At 42.0% G+C, this 13766-nt stretch overlaps 1 non-coding gene across 1 annotated transcript; it reads right to left on the reverse strand.

The window, feature by feature from the left end:
* Positions 1 to 340: 340 nt before the first annotated feature.
* On the reverse strand, positions 341 to 409 carry LOC134054490 (small nucleolar RNA SNORD123). The gene has a single exon (XR_009934040.1). It is a non-coding gene; the product is annotated as a small nucleolar RNA SNORD123 (small nucleolar RNA).
* Positions 410 to 13766: the final 13357 nt, after the last annotated feature.

Raw genomic sequence — 13766 nt, forward strand, 5'->3', positions numbered from 1 at the left:
AAAGCAAATATTTTTATTATGTATTAATTTAAAAATCTGTGAATATTTATTCAAATGTAATAGCCCTTATGTCTCAGATTTGTAACACTACGTCATTTCAGTCTAAATTCTAACCTATGTAAGAGACCAGAGTTATTAATATTTCCTATTATTTCTACTCCTCAAACTTTATGACTGGATTTCTCCAAGGCATTCTTCATTCCCATTCCTATCTTCCTCTTCATTTTGAAAGTATCAGTTCAGGGAATTGGCTGAAAGATAGAAAAACAGACACATAAAAATTGTTTGACTGACGGTATTCATTGTAAAATATTATTTTTTTTCCTGGAGGAAATAAGAAGGTGAATCAGGAAATGGATGGCATTTTCAGATCACATGAATCAGTACCCAAGAATTCATCATTTTCACCAAATATCTAACTACTTTTAGGGACTTGAAATTAGATGGCCCTTATTTAGAACTCATGTAATAACTTCTTTATCTGTCAGAGACTTTAATGGAAAGAAAGCAGCAATTTCTAAAAATCAGGTCACTGATTTATAAATGTAAGTGCACATTTATTTATATAGCTCTGTTGAAAATACCTTATGCATTCATAAAAATAAACCATTTTGTTTTATAAAGAGCCTTAATAATAGAAATACCATGCAAAATATTACTTCATTATCTTTTGATCACAAATGGTAAATATAACTTAATCAGAAGAATGTATAGTTCTCAAAAGCCAAGTTTTGGACTCCCACCTGACTTTTCCTAATTCATAGATATTATGGAGACCAGTCATAACATGAGACAATAACTTAATGGAAAACAACAAAGTTTGAAACTATTGACATTTAGTTCCCTATTATTGAAATGAAGAATTGCAGTGGTGTCTTTTGCAAAGACAATAAAGTGATGCTCAGTCTGACCCTACCCTGTGTCTGTTACTGGGCATACACAGCTACAGCCTTTCCTGGCCTGCTTTTTAAGTGTACTTCTCTACCAGACCCATCTGAAGATGAGGATGGCAAATTTAGATCCTCCGGGTCATCTGCTTTCCTGGGATGAAGATGTCATTCCTATTTTTACACAGAACAACATCACAAGTCAATGGTATTTAAATATGGCAGACTGGTGATGATCCAGCCTAGCAAGATGATGTAGATCAAGGCAGGCGGGAATGCTAAGGGCTCGCTCAGTGCAAAGGCAGCAGGGCAAATACTTTGCTGAATCTCAGTGGAAAGAAGAAAGAAACAGTAATGTAGATCTGATGATCAGATATGTCAATAATGTCGTGTAAGTCAGGTAAATTCAAAACACTAGACTGCATAAACTCTCTGTTCCTAAGCATTGAGTCAGGAAAGGGTGCTTGTTTGTATGTACCATTCTCCTGCCTGGTCTGCTCTGGAAAGGCTCTGGTCACCAGTAGGATTTCTCCTCAGTAATAAATGATGTGGTTAGAAAACACAAAAGTAGGCAATTAACTGTGAGACTTCAAAGTCTATCTCTGCCTGTTTCTCATGAATTAAACAAAAATGACTAATGTTTTCAATAGTCTGGAAAAAGCAACATGCAGTGGTAATAAAGACTTTGAACCCTATGATCATGGAGCAAGCAAAGTCCTTTCCCTATGATGGAAGCATAACTCAATGTTCAGATTTACTGAAGTTAACTTCTTCCTTTTCTATTTTTTTTTCTTTTTCACTCTACTTAAACTTTCAATCTACTGTATCTGACTTTGTTTTTCTAAATGGTGAAAGAGATGCTTGCTATCCAAAGTGCTTCTGATGGATAGTGTGAAGACAGGCCTTCCCTTACACTGTGACTTTCCTACCTAAACAGATGGAAATCCACCCCCTTCCCTGCTTTCTAACACTCCTTATATCCTGCCACCACAGGAACGAGCTGAAATCTGGCTTCCCACCAAACTGGCCAAAAGCCTGAAGGTGTTGTGCAGCCTTTCCTCTTCCAACTGCAGTACCTTTACTGCTTCCACATGCTACCATCCCTTAACATGCTGGGCTGTATTTTGTTGGAAGGAGAGATCTAAAATTACTAACAGTGAGAAATACAATGTTAGGAAAATACGAGGCAGGGGAGGAGGACAAGCTCAATACTGGCAGAAAAGCTGGATGCAATGGACTTGGTCTTCTGAGAGGTATCTTTTTTTCCCTTCCTTAAATTAGATAGCTTCTGCTGCTTTGTCCCTTGACCCTTATAATAATATTCTTAGATTATATTAGAATATCCTTATTTATTTTGGATATAATAACACACTGAGGCTTAGCCTAGGATTGAGACACCACTGTGCAACTTGTGAAGAAACAAAAAAAACCCTCAGCGCCTACTTGCAAGGGTACATCTGGGGATTGCACCACCTAAAATTGCTGGGCTCACTCACTCATCTGGTTTAACTCTATAATTTAGATATAGCACAGAGTTACATGTAATGTTAACAATGCTACATTTTGTACCTTTATTATATGTATCTTAAACATGGTTAACTTCACAGGCAGTTTCAGATATCTTTGCCCTTGAACTTTCAAAATAAAATTAAATTAAATTAAGCACTGACATCATGAAACTGGTACAGAACTATGAAGTTCATAGCTTGAATGCTCTGTGGGTGACATAGAGTCAATATGATTCCAGTGGAATTTTTCTTAGAATGTACTGTATGTCATTAACACAGTATGATATAAAGACATAAAAATGGTGAGTTTTGGGTCTTTTGTTTATATACCTATTGTTTCATAGCCAAACTTCAGAGGAATTTTTAGAGGCTAAAATGTACATCACTCAAGGGACTAGAATTTTGATAGTTTTTTTTTCCCAGCAGTTAGTTTTGGATATAGGGATACATTACTTTTCACAGATAAAGTAGGGATGTTTTATATATATATATATACAGCAGTTGGAAAAACAAATATATCTCCTCTTTATAAAGAAAGTCTGAATGTATTGTAATAGGTGGAGGTACATAGAAAGTGTAGGACATATTGGTCTGAAGATAAGTCTTGATAACACTCCAAGGAAGTTAACAGTGTAGATATGTGAATCATCTTATATCTGCACTTACTTCGACAGCAACTTTTAGATGTCAAATGAATTCTTATATTTTCTGTACAAGTATTTTCTGGATCAGAAGGAAATCACATGGGAAAGTGACCTCAGGCATTACAGTAATTACAGTAGAGGCTTCTCAAACTCTATTGTTGTAAATAAGGAAACATCCTTTACTGTCAGGGTTACATGACTTTATGGAAAAAAAAAAAAAGTTTGGCATTTAGTATTTGGGTTGGTTTTTTAAAATACCAACAAGTAATCAGAAAGAATGTCCCAAATTCCAGGACTTCATTTTAATTATAATTTCAAACTTTTGTTAATATTTTTACTTGAACAAGTTTATTTTATATCCTAGCCAAAGTAAAAATCTCCCTTGTGCTGGAAGTTTAAGGCAATTTGGATTTGCAACATTTGGCTTGGTGATAAGTTTTGATGCTAGTTGTTTTAATTAGCTAATTTTTATAGGATTAACCACGGATGAATTCCACGGTTTTGTTTGTTTTAATAAACTCTTACTGCTTTTAATCTTCTAAATGGAGGTCTTGCTGCAAACAACAAAAGTCACTTTCTGCTGCAGTTTGCCGTAGAAATGCGCAAATGCTGTAATAAAAGAAAAAGCCCAGTTCTGATGGAATTAATTGCAATGCACACATGAACAAAAATAACCTCCCGTTTAATACAGGTGAACTGACAAAACACAAAGGCATGCGCCGAAAACCTGGTGAGCGCGAAAATGCGAACGCACGTACCTGGGGGAGATGCCTGGATGCCCGCGCGCCCCGACTGCAGCCCCGCATTGCCACGTCTCACTGTCCCACGCACGCCCCGGGACTTTTACAGGGGACTCTCCCAGGGCCTGGAAATGAACTTTTGGGGCTGACACGTCGATCGTGCCATGGGGGGGAGGGAGGGGACTGGAGGGGGCGGAGAGGGACTCGCCGGCGGCTCTTACGTGGCGGCAGAAATGTCAGCCCCGCGCTGGCCCGCGCAGCGGGGCCGGGGCCGCTGGTGCGGGGCTCCTGTTGCCTACGCGGCTCCTCGCCGGACCCCGCAGGCCGGGGCCGGGACACCGGGGCTGCCTGGCCGGCTGCGGCACGGCGTGAGAGGGGTACGGAGAGCCGGCGGGCGCGCAGCTTGGGAGTTCCCGAAGCGCTCCCGTGCTCCTTCCATCCCGGGGCAATCGCTGGCGCCCAGCTCTCCTTTGCCTCCTCTATCTGCTCCTCCCCGGTTTTGGTACATTGCCCGGCCCCGGAGCCCCGCTGCCCGTGTCCCACCGCCTCCCCTTCCTCCTGCTGCCGCTGGCTGCAACCCGCCCAGATTTGTTGTGCTTAGTTGTACTGGAGCTGAGGCTCCCCTGCTCAGATCTGATGGTAAAGGAGCAGCCCCGGGTCATGTTTTTGTGAGCTACGGTGATTAAGGAATAAAGGGAAATTAAAAAAAAAAAAAAAAAAAAAAAAAAACCCCAAGGGCAAATATCTCAACCAGTTGCAACTTCTCAGCTGGCCCGGAGGGGGGAGCGCGGTGGAGGGCAGGGAGTAATGCGAGATCGCCCCAGCCCGGGGCAGCGCCGGCTGCGGGACGAGCCGAGCAGAGCCGCACACCGCACCACACCACACCGCATCGCATCGCATTGCATTGCATTGCATTGCCGGGGCCGGGCGGCCGTGCTGCTCCGCCCCCGCGGCGGGGCGCTGGGTCCGGCCGCCGGGCGAGCAGCGCAGCTGCCGCGCCGCAAACTTGGTGGGAGCGAGCGGAGCGGAGCGGAGCGCAGGCGGCTCGGCGGGGCTGCGGCCATGGCGGAGTGAGGAGGGGAGCGGGCATCAGCGCGGCGGCGGAGCCCCCGCCCGCCCGCCCGCCTGCGGGGAGCAGCCCAGGGCGCCTCCAGGTAACCCCTGCCGGCCCCTCTCCCCTCCTCGCCGGGCTCGGGCTGCGGGCGGCGGAGCTTTCGGAGCGCAGCGGGCATTGCGCGGCCCCGAGTGCCCTGTCCGTGACCGGGGCCGCCTCGCTGGGCTCCGCGGGGCTGCTCCCCGGTGTCCGCCGGGGGGCTCGGAGGCCGGGCGGGCTGGGGTCCGGGCGGGAGCGGCGCAGGGTGCCGGCAGGGGGAGCCGGCAGCGAGGCGGAGCGCCGCTGCCGCTGGGCTCCGGTGCCGGGGAGCGCTGCCGGCGCTCGGAGCCCGTGTCGGGCATTGCCCGGCCCCACCTCTGAAAGTCCGCCGAGCCTTTCGGAACGGGCTGCCCTTCTTCTCGAAGACGGTGCTGTTTGCTCGGGGCCAGAAAAAACAGACGGACAGGGACCGGCATCTCCAGAGGGGCTGGCACCCGGACCGCGGGTGCTCCGCGCAGGGGGTTCCCCGCACCGCTCTTGCCCCCGGGTCGAGCCCGTGGGAAAGCGTTCTCGCCCAGGAGAGTGAGGTGCGTTGCTGCCGTTGAGCCCCGGCTGCCTGGCTACGGAACGTTTCGGAGGGTTTTGTCACACTTTAGCAAGTGAAGTTTGCTCATCTTCTGGGTTCATCTTCTGGGGAGAGCAGAAGTGGCGTGAAAGGCATCGGCAGTTGTCTAAGAAACGTGGGTTTTCAGTGGGATGTTCGCGTAGTATGATTTGAAAGCCCGAAGTGCTTTTATTCTCGCTGTTTTATTTAACTGGACTGTCTTCGGTCTGTGGCGTGACTATATTTCGGCACTTTCTGAATTGCGGAGTAAGAGTTTAGCATTCCGCAAAGATGCAGATGCAAGCGCCTCAGTCAGTTGTATGCATCTGTCGTTCTGTGAGGATTGCTCACCAGATAAATGGTAACTATTAGGGTTCGTTGTATCATTCCAGATGCTGAGCGTGCATTGTAGATTGACACAACGATAATCTGTCCCGGATTATTCTTTGGGGGCAGTGGGCATTGAAAGGAAGCTGTCAATGCATCTGCTCCTTCAGCTAACTGGACTATTGGCAGGAGAGGTTTGTGTATGCCGGCACATGCAGCCTTGTGAAGACGGTTAGAATTCGCAAGATTATAGTTGTGAAAAACATGCTAAAACTAAAACATGTTAAAGTTATAGCATGTTCTGGGAGCCCTAAGGTAGTGCATTTGAAGGTCTTACTTTCTGAAAACTGACTAACCACTCTTGGTTTGAATTTTGGTGTAAAAGCCTGATGTGACCCTAGCACGGCTAGAGTGATGTAAAGTAGATTTTTTCATAGTGGAAATTTCACTCAAGTCTTATTTCTAAGAGTTTGAGCATCTCCTGTTTTTTACATTAGGCTGATTCAGTTCAGAAAAGTTTGACTTAAAATTGTTGAACTTGCTGATGTCATATATATAACACATAGTCAATCAAAAGTGCATTGCTGCCTTGAAAGGCTGAGGTATGGCCTTGGGTACTTTGCTTAGTATAGTGAAAGATGTTGGTAGATTTCTGGATTTTGTGCCATGTTCCCACCTTCCTCTCCAGCAGGTACCAATAATATAACTTCATTACATTTACTAATGAATTCATCTCATTTTCTCATTTTAATGCTGAACAGCTGTGAGGAGTCCTGCTGAGAGCTAAGGTTTTGCTCTGGTGTGGCAGTTTACTTCTCTGTTCGAGAGGTTGTTTTGAACTAAGTAGTGTAAACACTGGCTTCTGAGTTGTACTGCTTATTCCTTGGGATGTTGTAACAGGTCTGTTTTGGTAGACAAAGCTGAAGGAATTAATATCTGAAGTGTCTCATTTCTTTTAATCTTTAACTAGTGCTGTTTTCATAAAATACTTACGGGTAGTAGGAGTGCCTGTGCACTTTGTAATGATCCATAAACATGGTTGTAAGCAGGTTTGTTGTACTCATTTCCTGCTGGGCAGAGATGCAGAGGGTGGTAACAGTGTGTTGCTGCTGTTTTCAGAAGAAAGAGTTGTGTGGTTGCTTGTTTTTCACTTCCTTTTGCCTCAGCTACTCAGAGAAACCACGTGGATTTTGACTTGTGTTGATATAGTCTTGTACAAACACAGGATTTTCAATGAATGAAGTTCATTACTTTTCAGGGAGTAACTGTACACTACAATCTGTGAACTGCAGAAATACAATATAGTTGTCCTGCAAATTTTGGCTTCTGTGTTAGAGGTTGCATGCAGGAATTCAGCCTAGGGAGCAGTTGAGCTCCTGGGGTGAGCAGGAGCAGAGAGACTCGTTTCTGCCCTCTGGTCTGCAACAGCTTTATCAGCAGTGTTGGCTGGGTCTGATTTCTGTGCTGTGGGACACGTAAGTGCATTGCTGATACTACTATCAGTTGATAGTAGTAGGTGTGTACTACCAGTACTATCTGTTGACAGTGGGAGGAGGGTGTGTGATATCTGATACTGTGCTACTTCATGTAAATCAGTATCTAGTAATTGGTTAGCATTTTGTGATGACGGACTTCTGAATAGCAGTGAAATACGATCTAGCTTTAGACTTAACATCTGGTTTATAAAATTTTGATATTCTCTTGATGTTTGATAATGTACATTCTGAAGTTACTATGGCTCCTGAGATGAATTGCTATGGCTATGGCCGTAATTATACGAAGCAGCACTGAGGAGCTTCTCCTTTTCTGTAACATCATTTTATGGAAATGTTTAATGGGCGTTCTTGTCATTGCAGAGTTCTCCAAATTATTGTTAATCATTCTGTTTCTCTTTATTATCATCCTTTTATCCTCCCTAGCATGTGTACGCATTCTGATTTGGAAACAGTGTTAAGTTGCAGCCTTTATGTTTGTTCTCTCGTAATGCATTTTGCAAAGCTGTAGTTGCTTCAAAAGAACGACTTCTTGGGTCTTTTTGTTTTGTTATTTTGTTCTGTTTTTGTCAAATGCTATAAACATTTTTCAAACTGATTTAATTTCCAGGCTGCAGCATTGCAGCTGTGACCCGTGAAAGGCAGGTGGCACTCTGCTATCTGCAGTTCTTAACAGACACCTGAGGAATGCCACAGCCTGAGCTGTGCACTTCAGGTATGGTTTGCTGTTACATCTCTTGTTGATAAAACAGCAAATTGTTTCCAAAAAAAAGAGAAAAGGTTGGGGCTTTTATTTTAGTTTTCTTTATGAATGTGTCCTATGGTTTATTTAAGAAATTTGCCAGTTTACATCTAACTATAGCACATTTGCTTAACATTTGTCAGGAAGGTAGAAAATGTAAACCAAGTTAATGATCCCCAAACTGCAGTCTAATTAGTGTCCCCTTGATTTTTTTTTTTTTGATAGAATGTACATTCCAAAGTACAAAGCATGTGAATCTTTTGTTGCTTAGTGGATTTTTTCATGCATCTATTCTCAAATTTGTGTTTTCCCTGGGGAACTTTGATGCAATCCAATTGTCTGCTGTGTATTATCAACTCTCTATCTCAATATGTAAATATATTAATAAAATTAATCTCTGGGGAGATTGGTTTTTGGAAGAAATTTCCTACTGCCCCAGTATATATTAGAAAATCAGGCAACTCACAAAAAAGCTGAAGTTTGTCAGCGATAGAAGCAGAAAACTGGGGTTGATACATAGTCTGCACTGAGGCCTTTGCAGTGAAACTCTTGAGTTTAACTGAACTGTTGAAACTTATCTTTTCAAATATTATCTTTTCTCTGCCAACAGTTTGAATGACTTGTTCAGAAAGTTTAAATGCTGTGTAGCATGCTAGCTGTGCTATCATTTCCAGACTTATCTCCAATTAGCTTATCCGTATTATGAAATTTCTTGCATGATAGCCAGATAACACAGCTTTTCATTCCTTTTCCATTTTTTCTCTTTAAAATCAGGATATATCAGGATATATCCCTGAGCTCCAGTGTACCTTGGAAAACTGTTGGCTCTTAATTTCTGACAGAACTGGCCAATCTTTTCATGGTTACCAACCTCAGTAATGGAGATTAGTTTCATTTAGAGGATGTTGATTAAGTAGCCCTAAATCTTTGGCATATAATATTCTGATTTTTAATCCCTTCCTAGATGAATAGCAACATGCATCCATTTTGTAGTATTTTTTTGGTTTAGGAGAAGCTCAGACTGAAATGCAGCATTTTCTCTCTCTCCATAATACTGGGATATGTTCTTAGGCATTACTAAATACATGTGATGAATGAAGTAGAGAACCTGTGATAACTGCAGGATTGGCTTACAATGTGAATTGGGTGGGCTGAAGAAATGGGCTGTACTGTGAATTGTATTGATTTTCCCACTTCTTCTCCCCACCTCTCTCCAAATTTCAAAATTGAGCTGCTGTCTTTGGTGCTGCTGTCCTCTGAATTGCTAGTCTAGTTGGAAACCCAGAATGCTATTGAAATGTGCTTTCTTGTCAGAGTTAGGTTTAACTGAGGATCAAGAATGCTTAATATAAAGTTAACTATAAGGCCTCTGTAGCTAGGAAGAGAATATTTTAATAATCTTGGGCCCTGTTGTTCTGACCCACAGCAATCTTATTGCTGAATCAGTTGTTTCTGTTACTGGTGAACTCTATAAACAAAGGCATGAGAATAAGTATTTGTTTGTAGTATTAAAAGCTATTAGGCAGTTGTTCTTAACTGTATTTCCTTCAGCATACAGTCTCTTCAGAAGTTCCTGTTGCCTTTTCACTGTTTGTACATGGTGTTTCACCATCTGTGTCATTTAAGTGACCTGCTTTCACTGGAAGCCCACTAACATTTGCATCAGCAAACCCCCCTAGTTATGGAGGGTACCCTGGGGGCATGGCTGAAATGGCCTTGTTGTGGGATAAAATGTATGGGATGAAGCTGTTCCTGTTGACTTTGTCCGATAGTGAAATCGCCAAGTACTTGAGGAGAAACTCCTGGCCTCCCAATTATAGGAAGATAGGTCATGTGTATTGCTTCGTGTCTCTCAGTGTCTGGCAGAGCTTTAGGATTTCTTTACTAAGTCATAGTCAAAGCTGAAGACTGAAAAGAAATTATCCACAGTCATGGGATTGTTATGTTACTTAACATGAGTTCAGTTGCTGATGGTGTCTTCTTTGATGGTCTTGCTTACTTTCTTATTCTGAACTTGAAGCAGGGATATTTGTTTGTTTTCTTAGTTTTTGTCATATAAACTCTGTGTGTTTGTGGTCCAAATTTTAGCTGCTTCTCATGCTCCAGTGCGTGTTTTTCCTTATTACTTTTAAAACCTAAGCAATGATATTGAAATATCTAGGAGACAGTGCATACGCAAAATTGTTACTAGTGTCAGATGCCGCAAAACAGGACTCTTAGCCAAAAGATGGGATTTCAGCTCTGGGTAGTTTTCTGATTGTGCTCTTCAAGGTGTATCAGCCTGGGGTAGACTAAGAGCCTGTTGACTCCTATGATCCTCATCAGTATCTGTGATGCTGAAGTTGCTAAAGATGATGTTGGTACTGATGTTGTTGTCTGTTGCACTCGTTTTCTGACCCTGTAAATACATGTCCTGGCTCTCACTTGATAAAATACTTCAGAAAAGCCCAGCCAAACAGAGAAGCCCCTTAATTCCTGTCCACTATTAACAACTTCTCTTTGTGGCCTGAACACCGTGTATGCTGTGATTCCTGAAGGCAGGCAGATATAGATGGAGGATGCTGCGCTATCAGAGAGCCAGAGTGTGCTGTTGTATTTTGTTGTCCTCTTTGGAAATTCTGGGACTGTGTCTGACCACTGCCTACGGGGTCCTTTTAGTTGTGCCAGTGTAGCTATTCAGTGGCAATCACAGTGTAAACAGTGTTAGGGAACTGATAATCTTAAAACTTTGCCTGTGAAGTACCTGTGGCCACTAATCCCAGTAAGGCCCCATGGGGACTGGTCTCAGTGTAACTGCAGGTGTGCAGTGACTATTGTCAGGTGGGGAAGGAGGGGAGAGGAGGATTATGTGTGGGGAATAAAATTCTGATTGGTCCCTCAAATAACAATGGAATGTGGAGGATTTTGCCTCGGTGTTTTAGAATGTATCCAGACAGCTTTTCTTTGTGTCAGCTTTATAACAGGCAGCAAGCTCTCTTGTGGAGGCTGCAAATGGACTGAGGCACAGCTGTACGCCTGTCTTCACCAGCAGGCTAAACTCACCTCCTGAGGAGTGAGGTACCTGAGAGGCAACGCCTCATTGCTCTGCCCTTGAGTGTGTCGGAAGTGGGGGAATTCAGGATAATAACCTGTTAAATACTAAGGTTCAGTCTTCCAGAGCTTGTCTGCCAGACCTTACTCTACTGAAGAATTATGATGGATTCTAATACATGCTGTTGGAATGGATAGTGGAAAGCCACAAAATCCTTCTACATTTCTGTGCCAGGAGAATGAGTTCATGCGTGCAGTTCTAGAGACATGCAGGAGGTAAAGCTGGTGCTTGTAGGAAGAAGAACTTCTCTTGTTGTATATGGGTAGAAATCTGAAAATGCTGCTACCCTGGACTCTGGAGACTTGTCTAACTGAGGTAATTCTGCTGTAAGTCTTGGTCACAGTTTACAGCCTTTCTTGAATTGTCCAGGAAAGGTGTTGGATTTTCCAGTTTATCTTCTATTGCTTTCCCAAGTTCATAGTGTAAGACTCTACCTAAGCATTAGTTAAATCTTTAATATACAAGGCAACTCAGTGAAGTGTGGGCATCATTCTTAAATGGTTGTTTTTTTAAAAAAAAAAGTCTAACTATCAGCAACAGCAAAAAGAGATCTGGGCTCTAGAGCTGAATTATTGATCTTTTTGCATTTGTTATCTGTTGTTTTAAATTAAATTTATGGTCTTGGTGGAGGAACTTGTTTCTTTTCCTCTGGTATTCTTTCTTTAAGTGAGTTTGCAAGTAGCTTTGATTAGAAAATTCCATTTTTTCTCACTTATCTATAACTGTCAGGGGAGATTGTTTTGCAAATTTATTTAATCTGAAGGCCAACGAGATCAGTATCAAATTTTGAAGAAAGATAATCTTGAACTAGAGGTAAACACTTGATTCTGATATTTGAGTCTTTATATTTTTCTCTCAAACCCATAAACATAGAGTGCTCTTAAAATAACTTGAGCAAACATGTTATTTTTCTTAGAGTACCCCTATGAACTCATTGCTGGCAATGGCTATCTGATTCTTGGGAAAGGGACATATTGGTCTTTTTATAATATGACTGTTGACAAAGCTTGTCCTTCAGCTTCACTTGAAGAGCTGCTGTGTTGTAATTTTCTCTTTTTACTAGAAGGCTAAAAAAAGAACTAGTTTGCTGCGCAGGCATATCACTAATATTTTAATAAGAGGAAATATAAGACTTGTTTAACTGGAAATATGGGGAGCTCCATTTGTTTGTGAGGAACATTTCATGTGTTTAACCTACTTTTCAGATTTACTGTGAATATATAAACCAGACCTGATGCATAGTTGCATGTGTTTGTTTATTTTTGGGATTTAGCATTTCCAGCTAAAAAATCATTTAAACAAGAGGTTTGGGTTTTTTTCCCTGCTACTCCTATCACCCTTGATCTTTTTTGTAAGCTCCAAATGTCTAACAATGCCAACACTGAAAATTTTGAAAGTGGCATTCAAAATAAGTGGAGCAGTTGACACCAGGCATGTTCCCAGCTCTGTGCACGCACTTCAGGGATCTGTCTATAGCTGTAGATCTAGTCTAGAGAACCTCATTACAGATGAAATTTGAGGATCTAGAGATTTCTAGTTTTAACTAGCAGCTTTTATTTGCTTCTTGCCAAGCTGGGTGCTTGTCTTCTCTTGCTCCTTTCTACATTGTGAAAAGTGTTGCTTTATGACATCTGAGTACCTTGTCTCCTTCTTGAGTATTTGGGGACTAAAACTTTGTAAGCCTTATAAGAAATTTTGCACGTGTTGAATGTTCTTGCTTCCACGTAAAGACTTATTTTCTACAAATAAATCTTCATTTGAATAATAGTGTTTCTGTGTTTGTATTAATATCTATAGGTAGTTCATAATTGGAATGACCAGTCTTTGAAAAACACTGTCTTCTCCTGAATATCACTCATGTAGTCTTTTAGGTACTTTAATGCCATTTTTCATCCCAAAACATTGAGAAAAAACCACAATCTTTGGCTTCACAAACAGCATCTGGTTTTGCTTCCATAATTGTACTACTTGTCCTAAAAACATTAGGAGTGCTCATAGGAGCCTTACTTTTGTGACTTGAGTTAGCAGTACTTAGTGTTATATTGTTCAGGTTTACGTGTCATATTGTGAGTGAAAGGAGTTTGGCATTGCTCTGTCATGCAGCTGACTAGGGAGAAGGTGATGAGCAGAAAATAGTCTCTTCAGCCTTAGCAATGGCAACTGGTATATAAACTAGTAATTTCTTCTTCTGAAATAATTCATTTGGCTTCTTTTTGCAACAGTAGTTCCCAAGATGCACCATTTAAACAGCATTTGGGCTTATAACTGTAGTCTTCGTGTTGCAACATGTGAAATATGTAAAATTTTCTTTAGAAATAATATTCATTGATGTTTCATCTTTGTATACTTTTAAGCCTAATCAACAAGAAGGGAGATTTAATCCATGAAACAGAGAGCAGTTAACAAGCAAGCTCTAAGTGATGTTCCAGGTGTTAGAAGTTACTTGCTGGTAGAATTGCCTTGTTAAGGTTTAGGGCTTGATATGCTTCAGTGATCTCAGACCTAGGAGAAGGTTAACAAAACTTGGGAAGAAGGATATCCACCATTGATCGTGAACACACAGAATGCAGAATTTAAGGGACACGAAGACATCCGGAAGAACTCCCGAGACGATGAATAAACTAACAAAGCCAATTC

The sequence above is a fragment of the Cinclus cinclus genome, chromosome 1 (assembly GCF_963662255.1).
Source record: "Cinclus cinclus chromosome 1, bCinCin1.1, whole genome shotgun sequence".
NCBI lineage: Eukaryota > Metazoa > Chordata > Aves > Passeriformes > Cinclidae > Cinclus > Cinclus cinclus.